Here is a 16,344-nt window from a genome sequence, read left to right as displayed (position 1 = left end):
TGCACCAACTGTAGATGCAAAAATCAAAGATTATGAGGGAAGCTGTTGGTATCTGTGCCCCCAGAATTTGAGACTGCCACCCTCTCTCAAGCAGTTGAAAGAGCTAAAGATGCACCCGTCAGAGATTCATGTCTCAGCAACTAAGACCGCTCGCTCCTGTCATACAACAATCCCACTGTTACCTGAATCACACATAGCACTCCCTGACATCCGCAAATACTACTGGGCCGCGCATCTCTCGGCTATTAACCAATACACCTACAGCGATGGGAATGACCCGGCGTTCGGAATGGACCGATGGCTACTGGAGGGTGAAAACTTCGAGGCGGCACTCTACTCCAAGCCGGGACGATACCCACTTATGGGGCCTACGCAACATTCGGTACAGATCTGGCATATCGTGCAGCGCACACTAGGCTGGCCGGATACCCTCACGATGGCGACCCCCCTGTGGGTCTTGGAGGAGGTCTGGAGATCTGGGAGGTGGAGGTTAGGCCTGAAGCCAAGAAATGCCTGCTGAATATCTGGGAACCTACAGACCTATCGCTTAGTGGGAAAGTTTGGACCACTATAGGTTTTGTGGTCGCTAAAAGGAACATGGCAAGGATGTGGGGGGCGACTCAACCCCCTAAGATTGAACAATGGAAATCTGATATGGACTGGTGCATGCTCCAGGAGAGGACTGTGTACGAGGCAAGGGGCTGCCCGGGGAAATGGACATAGATTTGGTCAGCCTGGAACGATTATAGAGGGAATATCTGTGAGCCCCCCCGAACCGCCCTGATTGACGAACCACTTGAACTATGAACCCTACTTAATACACTGTTTTTTATCCCTATGCACTGTGATTACTGTATATGTCCAGAGACTCCTTGCGCTACAAAGGTAACCGATTTAATGCTATACTGTGATGATTGCCACCTGTTTTGTCAATTGTTAATAAAAAGATTTTTTTTTTTTAAATCCCTCACAGGGCATACATTACAAGGACCCGGCTTTACTGTATCGGGCGAATTGACAATGACCCCAGCCATAGAGGGTTTCGGCAGAACAGTACCCTACTCTACATGCTCTGGAACTGCCCCAGGCTTCAGGGTTTCTGGAGGGTGGTGGGTGGCTGGATTTCAGAGGTCCTAAAATTCACCCTGGAACTCACACCACAGCTGGTGACTTTGAGAATGTGGGAGGGAAGATACAATAGATTGCTACAGGCTAGTGGTCTGCAATGATCAGGGGTGGGGAATTCCTATCTCCCGACGCCCGAGACATCTAGATTTCTTAGGAGGGCAAGAGGTTTTAATTTGTATTTTGTCCAAAGGACAAGTAGACAGTTTTATGGTAATCCGATACACAGCTGTTCAATCCTGTAGGTCACAGCCAGTTAATAAGTTGCTCTGAGCAGTTCATTGGCATGGAACGGGTGAATTCAAAAGCTGGGGCCTGCACTTTAATTTCCCCAGAGCAGAACAACAAAATGATAAAGCAGAGCTCAAAGTTGGAGCCAGCTCGATAATCTCGTGTGACTTCCAGGCCCTCCCCGGTCCTTTTATTTTCTTCAAGCATGAGACACACAACGAGCTTCTGCAGCTCCAGTACACTTGCAGCACTGGCATGTAAGAGGCTGCCTTATCTGCCTTTTGGCCCATGCTCTAACTTGAACTGTATGACCCCTGCTTTGTATTCTCTGCTCCACTCCTGGGCCTCATCTTCAACTCACTTTGATTTCCCTTCTCATGCACCCCCTCCTTTTCACGTTGCCTTTCCTGTATACCTTATGTTACACCCGGTGCCTGAACCTTCTAACCCCACCACCCTACACCGCCCTGTCTAACATCCCTGACCCGCTCCCCTTGGCCTCTCATATCTTACACATAGAGGGCTTACATTAAAGCAGCTGTAGAGTTTTTGATCGGCCTCTTCAGTCTGCAAATCCGCAGACAAAGGCCCATAATGAACTTGAAAGAGTGGGTGGATGAGTGAGTGAAAGGGTGGATGAATAGATGCATGGATGAATGAGTGAAAGGGTGGATGGATTGATGTATGTATGAATAAGTGGAAGGGTGGATGTACAGATGCATGGATGAATTTGTGCAAGAGTGGATGATAGATGCATAAATTAATGAGTGAAAGGGTGAATGGATAGATGCATGGATGAATGAGTAAAAGGGTGGATGGATTGATGTATGTATGAATAAGTGGAAGGGTGGATGTACAGATGCATGGATGAATACGTGCAAGAGTGGATGATAGTTGCATAAATTAATGAGTGAAAGGGTGAATGGATAGATGCATGGATGAATGAGTGAAAGGCTGGATGGATAGGTGAATGGATGAATGAGTGTAGGGGTGGATGTTTAGATCCATAAATGAACGAATGAGTGAAAGGGTGGATGGATAGGTGCCTGGATGAATAAGTGGATGGATAGGTGCATGTATGAATACTTGCAAGAGTGGATGATAGAAAAGCATGGGATCAGAGCTCCAGTACATATACTCAAAAATGTATTTGATGGGGGGGCTTAGCCAGCAGCATGGCTGGGTGAGACGTGAGCCTAGGCTGCTCCGGCTACTCGTTTTGATCCGACATACCTGAGGCCAGCCGGGAGTCCTGTACCCCGCTGTGTGTTGGACTGTGGGGGCCCCTGCCCCTCCTGGAGTGCTGTGAGCGCTGTTCCGTACTGACTGCCGGGACCGACTGAGACGGACGCGGCGCGCTGGACCCCACGCCGCTGGGTTGCGAGGTTTGGCAGCGGTGTAGGGCGAGGGACAGCGCAACCCCCGGGGACCGAAGGAGACCCGGAGAGAGAACAGACGTGGGCTGCTGCTCGCGGGCCTCGGCGTGACCTGCACTGATGTGGAGCTTGGCGGCTGGCAGGGGTGAGTGACGTACGACCGGGAGGACGGCGCGGAGCGGTGGTGGAGGCTGGCCTGGACCGTGGAGCTGGATCCCCGAGCTGTGTCGCCACGGAGGTGAGGGCCTGAACATCTGCCTGGCACCAGCATACTGCTGGGCGAAAAACGCCTGGAGCTGAGTGGTGGGGAGGAGCCCCCTGCAGCTCTCGGACGAGAGGAGGCTGTTGTGTGCCTGCATCGCCTGGGAGCTGTAGCGCTGCCTGCTCCTCTTCTTTGCCCCCCCCACGCGCTGGAACTTTCTGACGCACAGCTGGCCCCCCTACCCTGTAGAGACTGGTAGAGGGGGCTGGAAGACTGAAGAGGGGCAAGTCCTGGACGAGGCAGGGCCTGCTAGCGTGGCCCCAGGGAGCAAGGAGAGACATGTCGATTCACCTCTGGAGACTCGCCTGGTGACTGCCGGGAGACAGAAGGGACCTGCCGTTACAGAGGTACAGGCGCGGGAAAGACCGGGGCCCGGTGCGAAAGTGCGTGGGGGGCCTGTATCCCGATTCAGGGCCACTATTGGGGCCCATACTCGGACGGCCTGAAGAGTGAAGAGTGACTGGGGTTGCTGCCTGCACCCAAGATACCGGCGGTGGGCGCCTCTGGCGGTGGCGCATGTGGAGACAGTACCTGATGGGTCTATAGAGGGACCGGAACTGGGGCTCTTGATATCCTGTGGATAATGTCTTCTAGTGCACGGCAGGAGATAGCGGCTGGCCCCTGGAAGTCGGGGGGTTCGGAGGGAGCACGGCCAACTCACGCACAGCCATGGGCAGGAAAAGCTTAGACCCCAAGCCCCCTGGACAGGGTACGCTGGACCGATTTGCCACAACCCCTCCTCCCCGAACGTTGACCAAACCGGGGCGAGGTCAGATACGACCATGCTGATGGATTCTATACAGGCGTCCCGAGAGGCCCTACAGAAACAGGTCAGAGAGGTTGGTGCGGATGTGGCACTCCTACGACAGGACCTTCACAACCTAGCAGAACGAGTGACGGTCTCGGAGACTCGGATAGGGGAGACTGAAGATACCATAACAGACCTACAGAAAGGTATGGCGGAACTACAGGCCTCCCATAAGCAACTTCTCTGGAAGGTGGATGACGGCGAAAACAGGGCACGACGCAACAACCTGCGATTCGTGGGCTTTAGGGAAGGTCTCAAAGGGGCGAACATGTCAGAGTTCCTACATTCGTGACTGCTCAGCACTTTCCCGAAGGACACATTTTCCACGTGTTGTGTCATAGAACGGGCGCATAGAGCACTGCTGGCGAAACCACAGGAGGGAGCAAGACAGCGGCCGATCATTGCTCGCTTCCTCAATTTTTTGGATAGGGACATGATCCTCAGGGAGATCCGCCACGAAAATGCCCACATAATGATGTTCCTGGATTACAGCCAGGAGGTACAGAAACAGAGGCGCTCCTTTGATTCAGTCAAGGCCAATCTGCGAGACCTCAGAATCCAGTATATGCTGTTGTTCCCGGCAAAGCTGAAGGTTCTGTACAACGAGAAAACTAATTTTTTTCAATCGCCGGAGGAGGCGTGGCAGTGGCTGGAAGAGCATCCCCCCTGCCACGACAACAGTCTGGGACCCAGGAGTCATCGGCTGGGGACCGACCTGCGGATGGGCCGCCAAAGCCGCAGAGGCGGTGCCAGAGGTGTGTCAGCCATGGAGTGGAGGTTACCCCATATCCCAAGACAGGATCGGCGTGGAGGAGGCGACGCAAGGCGATCCTGGTAGACACTAATCCATCGCCGGGTTCCCTGTTCTCCTGTTTAGCAGAGAGGGCACAGTCGGAGGGGGAGGAGGAACCTGGCAGCACTTCATCCGAGTAAGAAGAATCGGAGGAATACTCATTGCATCCCCTAGTGGCGGCAATCCACGATATGGAACAGGACAGCGTGTCGGGGACCAGGGCCTCACAGGGGGACCCACCAGACTCTAATTCGTGACGATGGGACAGTAATGGCTGGTCGACTTTGGAATTGGTGGCCAGGAGCACGCAAGTTGGACACCCCCTCTTTTTCTTTGTTTGCTTGCTTTGTTTTTATTGATTTGTTCTTTCTTTCTCATTTCTATTTAGTTGGTCTCCGCCTTTACTGGTTGCTCCTCTAGAGGGTTGGAGTGAGTTAACGTGATCTGAGGCTGAGGTTGGGTGGGCGACAGACCTCCTTCACCTGATCAGCTGTATCTCTATCACTAGGATGGCGATGGGTCTGGTGGGGGGAGGGAGGTGGTTCTTGGGGGGATGATCTTTGGGTGTTGTTATTGTTTTAAAGCATGTCACAGACGGAATTGCCACACATACCTGCACATTGTACGCCCGATGCTCTCCGGCACAAAAACTGACTGGGACTGATGTTGCCTGGCGTAGTGGGTGGCCTTGGAAATGAGGCACAGGATAATGGTACTGCCCAAATCCTTACATGGAATGTGAACGGACTGGGCAATAAGATCAAACGGGGGTTGGTCCTGGCCTATGTATAAAAGTCTGCACCGGACATAGTCCTGCTCCAGGAGACTCACCTACGTGGTACGCAATGTGGGTTTTTGGCCCGGGGGCCCTATAAGGTGTTGGCACCTGCGGGATACACTTCGGGATCCAGAGAGGTGGCCATTCTGATTAGGAAGTCCCCTCCCTCCGCCGTAACGAGAACGTGGACTGACCCCCAGGGTACTTACGTTGGGGTTACGGGCACTTGGAGACACCAGAAGGTCACAATAGTTTCTGTCTATGCACCTCCCAAGCTACAGGCCTGAACACTAGCGGGAGTAGCTGATATCCTTTTAAATACTCCAGCCACACTACAAGTGATAGGAGGGGACTTTAATGACGTTATGTCCCCCCCCCGGATAGATCGGGGTTGCGGGCGGACACTCTGGAACCTTCCCCTCTGAAGCAGTTCAGTGACATGATGGGACTGACAGATGTCTGGAGATGGACTTACTTACTCTTACTTTTCAGGTGTCCAGAAGGTGTACTCTAGATTAGACTACATCCTCCTTCCACGTCATGCTCTTAGAGCTGAGAATCGAGCAGAATACCTGACCCGGGGAGAATCAGATCACTCACCACTGCGAGTGACAATAGGGACGAAGCGCGGACCACTGGGCGGGACTTGGCGATTGGCAGCATGGGACCTGCAGGACAAGGATTTGTTGCGGGGGTTGCGGGCAGATGTGAAGGTGTACTTTGCCGAAAACCTGAACACAGTGCAGTCAAGGGTTACGCTCTGGGAACCTTTTAAAACAGTTGTGAGAGACAGGGCGCATAATAGAATCGCAGGGCAAAAACGGAAGGTGCAGGGAGATCTGAATGACCTTGCGACCCGTATCTTGGAGTTGGAGTGCCGCTATGTGGCGGATGGGATGACACACTCACTTAGACAATTACTAGACACGCAGCAGCAATATAGGGTCCAGATGACTGACGAGGCCAAAACACAGGCACAGGCGACCCTGCATAGGTTATATGATGTAGGGGATAAGTTGGGAAAACTTCTGGCATGGCTGAGTCGTAGAGAACAGGAGGCGAGGTGGGAGGAGAAGGTGACGGATGCCCCGGGCAGTACCAGACAGATGGATGTCCAGATAGCGCAGGCGTTCGCAGAGTATTATGAGGAGTTCTACAAGGCCAGGGACTTGGGCTCGGCGGAGGAGGTGGAACAGTATTTGGTTAGCATTGAGACCCCTACCTTAGATGAGGAGGCCCAAAAGTGTCTGGAAGAGGAGATAACAATCACGGAAGTTCGGGAGGCTATAGCTAGACTCCGTCCGGGGAAATCTCCGGGCCCGAATGGGTTGCCTGCAGAATTTTTTTTTTAAACGGCCGATCTACTCTCCACTCATCTGCTGGCCTTGTACACCGATGCGCCTCAGGAGGGCTCGGTCCCGCCGGATCTTTGTATGGCCACACTGGTGCCAATTTATAAACAGGGTAAGCCGCTAGAAGAGCGTGTACACAGACCCGCGAGCGAGGGTTAAGGTCAATGGGGTGCTGTCTAGGGACTTTCCCATACGGAGGGGGACCCGGCAGGGGTGCCCCTTGTCCCCGCTTCTGTTTGCCCTCACTATAGAGATAGCGTCATGTGGAATACGTCAGGACAGTGGGATAAAGGATTTAGAATTGACCAGAACGATGCGGCTGAGGAAAAGATCTCGCTTTATGCGGACGACATCCTTCTGTACGTCACCCAGCCAGAAGTTTCGGTCCCATGCCTGTTTGCCTTGTTAGGTCACTACGGAGCGCGATCAGGATACACAGTGTATTGTCACAAGTCGGAGCGTGGCAGGCAAGGCAGGACCTCTGGCCTCCCGTAGGGGGCTGTATAATACCGAAGATGGTTCAGCGAAGATGGACCGCGGCAGCGCCAGCAGGCTCCAAAGATGGTTCGGCGAAGATGGACCGCGGCAGCGCCAGCAAGCTCCAAAGATGGTTCAGCGAAGATGGACCGCGGCAGCGCCAGCAGGCTCCAAAGATAGTTCCAGGTTTCAGGGTAATGAGTTCTTCTCGGGGTCAGCCGCGACAGCGTCAGCGGGGCTCTTGACTCCAGGATACAACTGGCGTCCTACTCCAGGGCTGGCCCAGATATAGGACTGGAGTTCTTTGATGTCCGGACCCTCGCGCCTGGGGGTCAGAGGGGCCGGGATGGTGGGGTCCAAACACCCAGCAGGGGGGCGGAGCCAGCGCCCAGGGAGGCCGGAGGGCGATCGATACCAGGCATCCGGGGATGGCTGGAGGGCCATCGAAACTCCCCTCCTCTTGGAACCGTTGAGTGGCCACTCTACCACCCGGGGGGATCCTGGTGCCTCGATGTCGGGGTTTCGCTGGGGCCTTGGCCGGGGCCGAGGCCAAGTGCTCGGGACGTGATGGGCCCAATATGGAGTCGGGCGAGACCTCGTGCTCGTAACGTGATGGGCCCGATATGGAGTTGGGCCTGTAGGGGGGGTCTGGATGGGTAACCGGACCGGTAGGGTGGAGGCGTATAGAGTTCGCCGTGTTCCAGGGGTAGAGCCGGGGTTTGCCAGGGGGGTGGCTCTCGTCGGTAGTTCGTGTAGGGTCGTGCCAAGGGGGTGACCGTGGCTCGATGGAGGGCCGATGTCGTCCTGGGCCCGCCATGCGGGAGGGGTAGGACCACGCCATGAGGCCGGGTCCAACAGCGTATTTAAGTTAGTTTAATCTTTTTAATAAATTTTAAGCGCTTTTGCTCACAGTTCAATACATTGAACTCTTTGAATCCTAACTTTGTTCCCTAAAGTATTGTGAGGGTTTTATTAACCCCTTGGCTGCGGGGCCGATTCACCCTCTGTGCTGGGGAGGGGGGGCGCGCACAGCGCACCGGTGCCCATGACGAGCTCTCGTCATGCGCCATGTTTCTCGTGTGTGACCACGCCCATTCCTTAGGGTGCCCAGCACAGCAGGGGAATTAGCCCTGTGTCTGAGCGTTCTAACGGTCATGACGAACTCGTCATGAGCACACGAGAACTGTGGCTCATGACGAGCTCAGTTCGTCATGAGCGTGGGAGCGGTTAAAGCAGATTTATAAAGTCCAGCTAATTACCCACCAAGGTATCCAGGCCCTGGTAGCCATGCTGCTTCGGTGAATCAGTTCAACAACCAGGTCTTGAGTCCCTCCCTGAAGGGAGGTTGAGGCCGGAGGGGGAGGGGAGGCTGTTCCAGGACTTCGCTGCGAGGTAGGAGAAGGAGCATCCTCTGTTGTTGCTTTGGCGTATGTAGAGCGGTGTGAAACAGGGAGGGAGAAGCGCAGATGTCTGAAGCGTTGGTGGAACCTTAGGTGGTGGTTGACGCATGCTGGTCCTTGGTTTTGCAGGGCTTTGTAGTTGTGGGTCAGCGTCCTGAATTGACACCTTTTGTGGACGAGGAACCAGTGGAGTTTCTTGAGGTGTGGGGTAATGTGGGTACGTCTGGAGAGGTCGACTCTGAGCTTGGCTGCTGAGTTCTGTATGGTCTGGAGTCTCTTCAGGGTGTGTGTGGTAATTCCTGCATAGGGTGTTGCTGTAGTCCAGGCGGCTAGTAACGAGGGCTTGAGTGATGGTGCTTCTGGTGCTCATTGTGAGACATTTGAAGATCTCTCGGAGGTGCAAAGAGTGAAGTAGCAGGCGTAGGAGACTGCGTTGATGGTTTTGTTTTTCAGTGAGTTTGTCCAGGAGGATGTAGAAGTTCCGGGCATGGTCAGTAGGAGTGGGTGAGGGTCCTAGTTCAGCAAACCACCAAGAGTCGGTGTTCCCGCAGATCAGTTCTTCTGTTTTTTCTGTGTTGAGTTTGAGGCAGTCGTTTTGCATTCAGTTGGTGACGCTTGTTCAAACTAGCTTATAAAACTATAACTTACAGTTCATTCAGATATTAAGGGTTCGTAGAACCCCGAGCAACACATATTTGGAGCTCCCTATTTGGAATACATTTGAATGTATTCCCACTTTTCGGCTCAATAGAACTCCCTGTGATGCCAAAAAAAGATTGAATCGTCTTAAACCTTCAGAACTCGGGGCCGGCAAAAGCATCTAAAAGCCCAAGCTGGCTATAGTCCACCAGCCAAGTACTATCAAATGAAAATTGCAAAAACATCGATAAAGATATTTATTTTAGAGTTTGGGTCTAGATCTTTCAATTGCAAAAAACATTTTATGTTGATATCCAGCCAGCTTGTTATACCTATTTCCTAGAAACCTGCTACGTTTAGTGGACTAGTGCATAATATTACAAGAAAAAGACCTATGCATATAGCACAGGAAATTGTAGCTTTAGTTGCTGAAAACTTGTTACCGTCAATATAGCCCCTTTCACCATTGGCATTCCTGCTATAGCAACGAAAAATCAAAGCACTGCTCTGAAGATTTTCACAGTCACATCTAATAACTCCCCTTTATTTCTCTTCTCCTGCCTTGTCTGTCTTCACTTCTATATATGTGTAAACCTCTCCAGCTAGGCAGTTACCTGTGACCCTACTGAGTAAGATAATGGGACCGGCCAGGATACAGGAAATACACTGAGACTTAAAGAGAACAATATAGTGAGAGACATGAAGTAGAGGTGGAAGGGAGAGACCGAAATAATGTAGAAAGACATGAGAGGCGGAGAGAGGAAAAGATTATAGAAAAATGTGAGGTAGCCAGATGGAAAGATGAAGAGTCGTAGATAGAGGAAGATGTGAAAGAGAGGTAGCGAAATAGGTAGAGTTTATGGAGAAGGTAATGTAGAGAGGCAGAAGAGGACAGTTTTCCAAGGGGGGAGGTGAAGAGAGAGAGGCAATGTAGATAAAAGGTGAATTAGAGGGAGGTAAAAGCAGCAAGAAGTGGACGATGCACGATAGAGAGTGCAAAATGGGAAGAGGTAGAGCACAACATTTCAGGTAACGAGAGTATAGAGAGGTGAAGTGTAGAAAGAGGAATCCGATAAAGAGCGAAACAAGGTATTTGAAAACCTATATGAACTAGAGAAAGAGAGGTGATGTTAATATGGAGATATCAAGTTGTGGGAAAATTAAATAGGAAGAGACAGTTAGGTAGAGCGATCCGTACAGATAAAGTTTGAGAGAGATAGTTGAGATGGAGGGGTGAGGTGAAGTGGAGAAGGAGTTCCAGAGAATGATGTGTGTCTGAGTGAAAGAGCGAGTGATACAGAAAGAAAGAGAGAATAGTTAATGGTTGAGGTAGAGCAATAGAGGTAGCCAGAAAGTAGTAATATATTTAGAGAGGTGAAGGAAAGAGAACAGAGGTAGAGGGTGAGAAAGAGAGGTGGAGAGATTAGGCAGTAAACTAATAATGAGTTAAATCTAAAATGTATGTAGTGAGTGAGGGGTTGGTGGGGCAGAGAGAGGTGAGGCAGAGAGAAATTAGCTAGAGAGGAGAATGGTGAGGCACAGAAAGGGAGGAGAGAGATGGTGAGAGAGGTTAGGTAGAAGCACGTGAAGAGAGGATGGAGGTGAGGTACAGCTAGAGATGAGTTTGTGTGAGAAGTGAAATGGAAGAAGGAGAGATACAGGGATGTAATAGAGAAACAAAATAAGTGTGGTACAGAGATAGAGATACGGTAGAGAGAGTTGAGTAAGAGAGCTGGGATTAAGAGTGATAGATAAAGGTGTAGGTACAGACACTGAAAGAGAGGCAAGGGCATGAGAGAAAGGTATAGAAAGTTGGAGCAGAGTGAGGTATATTGGATGAGAGGTGAGGTAGACAAAGTTGAGGTAAAGAGATCAGAGATAAAAGGAGGGTGGAGGTACATATAGAAGTAGAGATAGGTTAAGCGGGCTGTGAGGTGAAGTACTGAGAGAGTGATGAAACACACTAATTTCACTGTAATTGCCACCAGCTGACGGAGAATGTGAGGGTTAAGGCTGGGCAGACCAAGCGTGCACAAGAGAATGTGAGGTTTAAAACTGGGCAGACCAAGCATGTACAAGAGAATGTGAGGGTTAATTCTGGGCACACCAAGCATGCACAAGAGAATGTGAGGGTTAAGTCTGGGCAGACCACGCATGCACACTACGGAGCAGATTTATTATTTTTTAGTGCAACTCAGTGCACCAATTAGTTGGAGCGCGTTGATGTGCGAGGAGGAGAAAGAAGCACTGAGCCAGATTTATGAAATCCCCAGATTACGTACAGGTGGCTTGGAAAGGGGGCACATGACTAGTTCCGAGGGCCACCAATCCGGCGACCAAAATTCCACAGCCCTTCCAAACAAGATAATTTCAGATTTGCTACTATTTAATTGTAACTTGTTTGTACTCATCCATTTGTTGATTTGGACCATACAGCTCTTAAAGCGAGCTTGGGTGCCGATGTGGTCAGAGTCACAGGTGACCAACAATTGGGTATCGTCAGCATAGGACACGGTCTGAAAGCTGTGTGCTCTGATGATTCCAGCTAAAGGAGTAAGGTAAAGGTTAAACAACATAGGACTGAGTATTGAACCCTGTGGAACCCCGACAGTTACCGGGTAACTACAGGAGGTCATTGAATCGGCAACCACGATGGTAGACCTGTCGGCCAAATAGCTCTCAAACCAGGCATAGGCTTTCCTCTGATACCCACCTCTCACTGCCGATGTTTCAGAATGCTGTGGGAGATGGTATCAAAGGCGGCAGACAGTTCTAAGAGAACCAGGACAGACGTTTCTTTTTTCTCCAGGGTAAGCCTTTATATTGTCAACAATCTCGACAACAGTAGTCTCTGTACTATGGGAGGCCCGAAAGCCACATTGTGAGGGGGCAAGTAGACCGTGTTTCTCCAGATGGACAGTTAGCCGTTTATCAATAAGGTGGTCTAGCACCTTCCCAAAGTAAGGCAAGAGGGAGATTGGGCGATAGTTGGCCGGAAGGTTGGGGTCTGCTGAAGGTTTCTTAAGAATGGGTTTGATATGAGCTTGTTTCTGTATCAGAGGAACCTTAGCTTGCTGTAGCGACATGTTAAAGATTTGGGATAGATCATTGGCAATTAGAGGCATGAGCTTTGTACAGGGTCGAGGGGGGAAAGGGTCTCCAGGGGATTTTTGTCAGGCCTTCTGATACTTCGGAAGTGGTTATGGATTCAAATTCCTTAAGCACAGGGACATTTATTGTTTCCGAAGGTATGACCAACATGGACAAGTCGTTGACTGAATAATGAAAATCTGTATCGTCAAGGCGGAAAGAAGAATAGATAGTTTTAATTTTATTATTGAAGAAAAATGAAATGGAGTCTACCCACTCTTGGGAGGGAGAGAAGGAGGACTGTTCCACAGAAGGAGAGGTGAATTCTTGTAGTATTTTATAAAGTTCCTTGCTTGAGTGAGCAGCATTATTTATTCTTTGGGTTAGGTAGGACTTCTTTGCTAATTTAATATTTTTTATGTAGTTACAGTGAAAATGCCTGTAGGTCTTCCGATTTTCCTCAGTTTTAGTTGTTCTCCACTGCCGTTCAGCTGCTCTACTTAATTGCTTGTCAATTTTCAGTGCAGCCGTGAACCAGGGAGAGGCTTTACTTTTGACTCTTACTTTAGACAGTGGGACAGCTTTATTCAAAGCAGCCACAATGGCTGTTTCCAAAAGGGGGTGGTGATGGACGGAGCATCTGAACCAATCAAACACTCACACCCAGTCAACAGATCTGGGTTTAATCCATCACCGTTCTTTAGCCCACTCTGCCACCCCAGTTCAGACATGGCCATATGCAAATCAGTCTGACCCTGTGCCTCATGGGAACAGTCCAGCCCGAACTGCCAAGCCATGCTTTCCCTGGACCGGATTCAAGCTTCCTAGGACCGGTTTCTGGCATTACAGCCGTCTTCAGCCATGCTTGCTTGAATCCAGTGGCAAAGTGAACAAGGGACTCACTTCTGAGCATACCCTGCCAACTTATGGCAAACAAAGTGGTACAAAAGGGGGTGGTGATGGACGGAGCATCTGAACCAATCAAACACTCACACCCAGTCCACAGATCTGGGTTTAATCCATCACCGTTCTTTAGCCCACTCTGCCACCCCAGTTCAGACATGGCCATATGCAAATCAGTCTGACCCTGTGCCTCATGGGAACAGTCCAGCCCGAACTGCCAAGCCATGCCTTCCCTATGCCTGCTCGGGTTTAAATGGCAGGAGGGGGAGGGGCCAATGTAGTGATACTCTCTGCCCAGACCGAGTGAAAATTCCGGTCAGATGCTGGCAGATCGCCTTAAGTCCCTCCGCTCAACCGGCACTTGCCGTGGCGGACCGGGGACCAGCTGATCAAGGAAGTGCAGGTACGTGGAGCAAAATACGAAAGTTGACAATGCCCAGAATTTCAGGAAAAACACTTGGTTTAAAAAAAAAAAAGACAGAATCACACATTCAAAATACAACACGCAAGGGTGCTAGCACGAGCTGCAGGCAGTCACTACCGTAAGTGTGAAGCGTTTCGCTGCGCGCGTCCGTGCTCGGCTCGGGTTTAAATGGCAGGAGGGGCGGGGCCAATGTAGTGATACTCTCCGCCCAGACCGAGTGAAAATTCCAGTCAGATGCTGCTGGCAGATAGCCTTAAGTCTCTCTGCTCAACCGGCACTGGCCTTGGCGGACCGGTAAACACTTAAACACTCCACAGGTTGTGTTAGTGCTGTGAAGTGCAGTGCACATGCAATGTGTGGAGTTTGAAGAAGTTACACCGTTTCTCCGTGTTATCAACTACTTCAATGGCTTTTTTGACATAAAATTAACATACCCTCAGTACTCTCACAATGCGATATTGAAGCCTTGCACATTTTCCCATATTTCCGCCTGTCGCTAATATATGAAGTATCGCGTGTCCGTGGTGGTGATAGAAAGGAGGAGTTTATTTCTTACAGAATGCTCCACCCACAGATCTGCTTCCTCCTCAGATACTGACACCTTCCAACTCCCTCAACAGCATTCCACATTGGGCGTTGCCTCAGAGACTCTGGGATGTCACAGCTCTGTTGAAGAGACGGCAGGAACTTTGTGTGAAGAGTGAGCCGTGATTATTTGGGGTGTTACATGTGATTGTGCAGATCTGTGCCCGCCCTGTGTGTTGGTCTCAGGGTGTAGGGGATGGCTGTGAATGGCTTGGACAAAGCCTAACCTTTCAATACAAAATGTATGGAAGTGATTTGTGTGTGCGAGACAGTGTGTATGTGCTAGTTTGTGATTGGGCCTCTTGGGTGGATTAAATCTATATGAGTGTGTAAGCGACTGATCCGTCTGATTACTTATTTCCAGTGTGTAGGTCTTTGTGACTGGAGATGAATTGTGTTTCACTTGTGTGTGTGCACGGCAGAGCACAATGCCTGTGTACATGTGCAAATGAAGTGTGAGGCTGTACAAGTGAGAGTTGAAGTTTGTGTCACGTCTGTAAGTCTATAAGTAAATTGAGTTTTTAAAGAGCAATGTGTTTTTGTGCGTATGTGCTGCAAACATTTTGCATGTGTGTTGCAAGCATTTTGCCAAAGACAATATTTCTCATATTCAGCATAAGATCTATTGTCTTTCAGGTACACAGATTTCAGTATCTCCCCCATGCTTATCTCAACTTTAGAAGCAAATGGCGTGTATGCCAGTCACACATATAGAGTAATCTGGTACTCAACAGCCCTCACTTTAGACCAACAAACAATAAGACTCTTTAACATCCTTAGATTGAGCAGTCGTTAAAAGCGGCTTTACTAAACCCACTCACCCTAGGCAAAGATAAGGTGGAAATACTCCAATTATTAGAATCTCCTAAGCCGGATATCCTGTTCTTAACTGAAACCTGGTTGTCTGAGGAATCTACTCCAGATCTCCAGAAGCCATACCCGAAGATAACCAAAAGAGAACAAGCTCAGAGAAAGGAGTGAGATAGCAGCAATTATTCACCAGTGGGTTCACACATCTCTGAAACAAATTACTCAAACTGAAGGGGTAGATTGACTTCTTTTTCTCAATTGTCGAATTGATGACTTTAACTCAGACCCTAAAGATAATGAATTTGCTGAGTTAATGGTGTTGAGTTTACACCAACGCATTACATGCTCAGCTCACATAAAAACAAAATCCTTTAGATCTCGTCTTGGCGTATAATTCGAATTGACCTAATATAATGATCCATCCTTGCATATGGTCCAATCATTATTTGATCAATGTTTTTATTCCGGTAGATTTTTCTAACTTGATCCACAAGCAGGAAATTAAAACAATATGCACATAGCGACACATTAATACAGAGCCAGTGTTATCAACACTTTCAACCCCCCATCTTCCCATTAATTGAAGACATTCTCTCAAAAGAAAAGTAATCCACTCTGTGGCTCAGACGTGCTAGTGGCCTACACCCCTCAAATCCAACAGCGTGTTATAAACCGCACCAGACCAGTACCCTGGTACAAGCCAGAGTTAAAGGAGGTGAAACCTGCATTGCGTCGACACTGGCGGGAAAGGGATGATGAAGAGAGCAAAATCACATTTAAAAGTGAACATGCAGAATGTGAAGGCAAAACCGCACATGCAAAGCCCTTTTAATAGACAAATAATAAAAATAGTTTTTTGATATCCTGAATGATTAGTCGCCCCCAGATGAAATAAAAACTTCCCTGACTCCTATCGAGACATTCTGTGAAAATCTAAAGACTTAACAAAAACATTCTTTAAAGATAGTATAAACAAATACAGCAGCAGTAGTTCTGAAGTCGAGTCTCCTTATCCTTGTTTGAGGAAATAAACAGGCTTCATGAATTTATGATCAAGGTCAAATCCAGGTCATCAACTGACCCTTGCCCTCCAGCAGCCATGGAATCTCTGACTTCATCATTCAATCAATCAGCATTTATAAAGTACACCCCAAGGATATCTGGGCGCTGAGGGTGCTGCATCACAGTCGAAAAGCCAGGTCTTGAGCAGTCCCCTGCAGTGCATTTTCATCAATTCAGCAGCTCAAGCTGTTGCTCCAAGCGCGATTCCAAATGCTGTAGAGCTCACGAT

At 49.6% G+C, this 16,344-nt stretch overlaps 1 protein-coding gene across 1 annotated transcript in view; it reads right to left on the bottom strand.

The window, feature by feature from the left end:
• The window catches only part of LOC144758795 (uncharacterized), a 317,831-nt gene that overhangs the window by 118,210 nt on the left and 183,277 nt on the right, over window positions 1–16,344 (bottom strand). The gene's annotated exons all lie outside the window — the stretch shown is intronic.

The sequence above is a fragment of the Lissotriton helveticus genome, chromosome 1_1 (genome assembly GCF_964261635.1).
Source record: "Lissotriton helveticus chromosome 1_1, aLisHel1.1, whole genome shotgun sequence".
NCBI classification, from domain to species: domain Eukaryota; kingdom Metazoa; phylum Chordata; class Amphibia; order Caudata; family Salamandridae; genus Lissotriton; species Lissotriton helveticus.
Note: the sequence above shows the minus strand (reverse complement) of the source record. Positions and strands in the feature narration are given on the sequence as shown.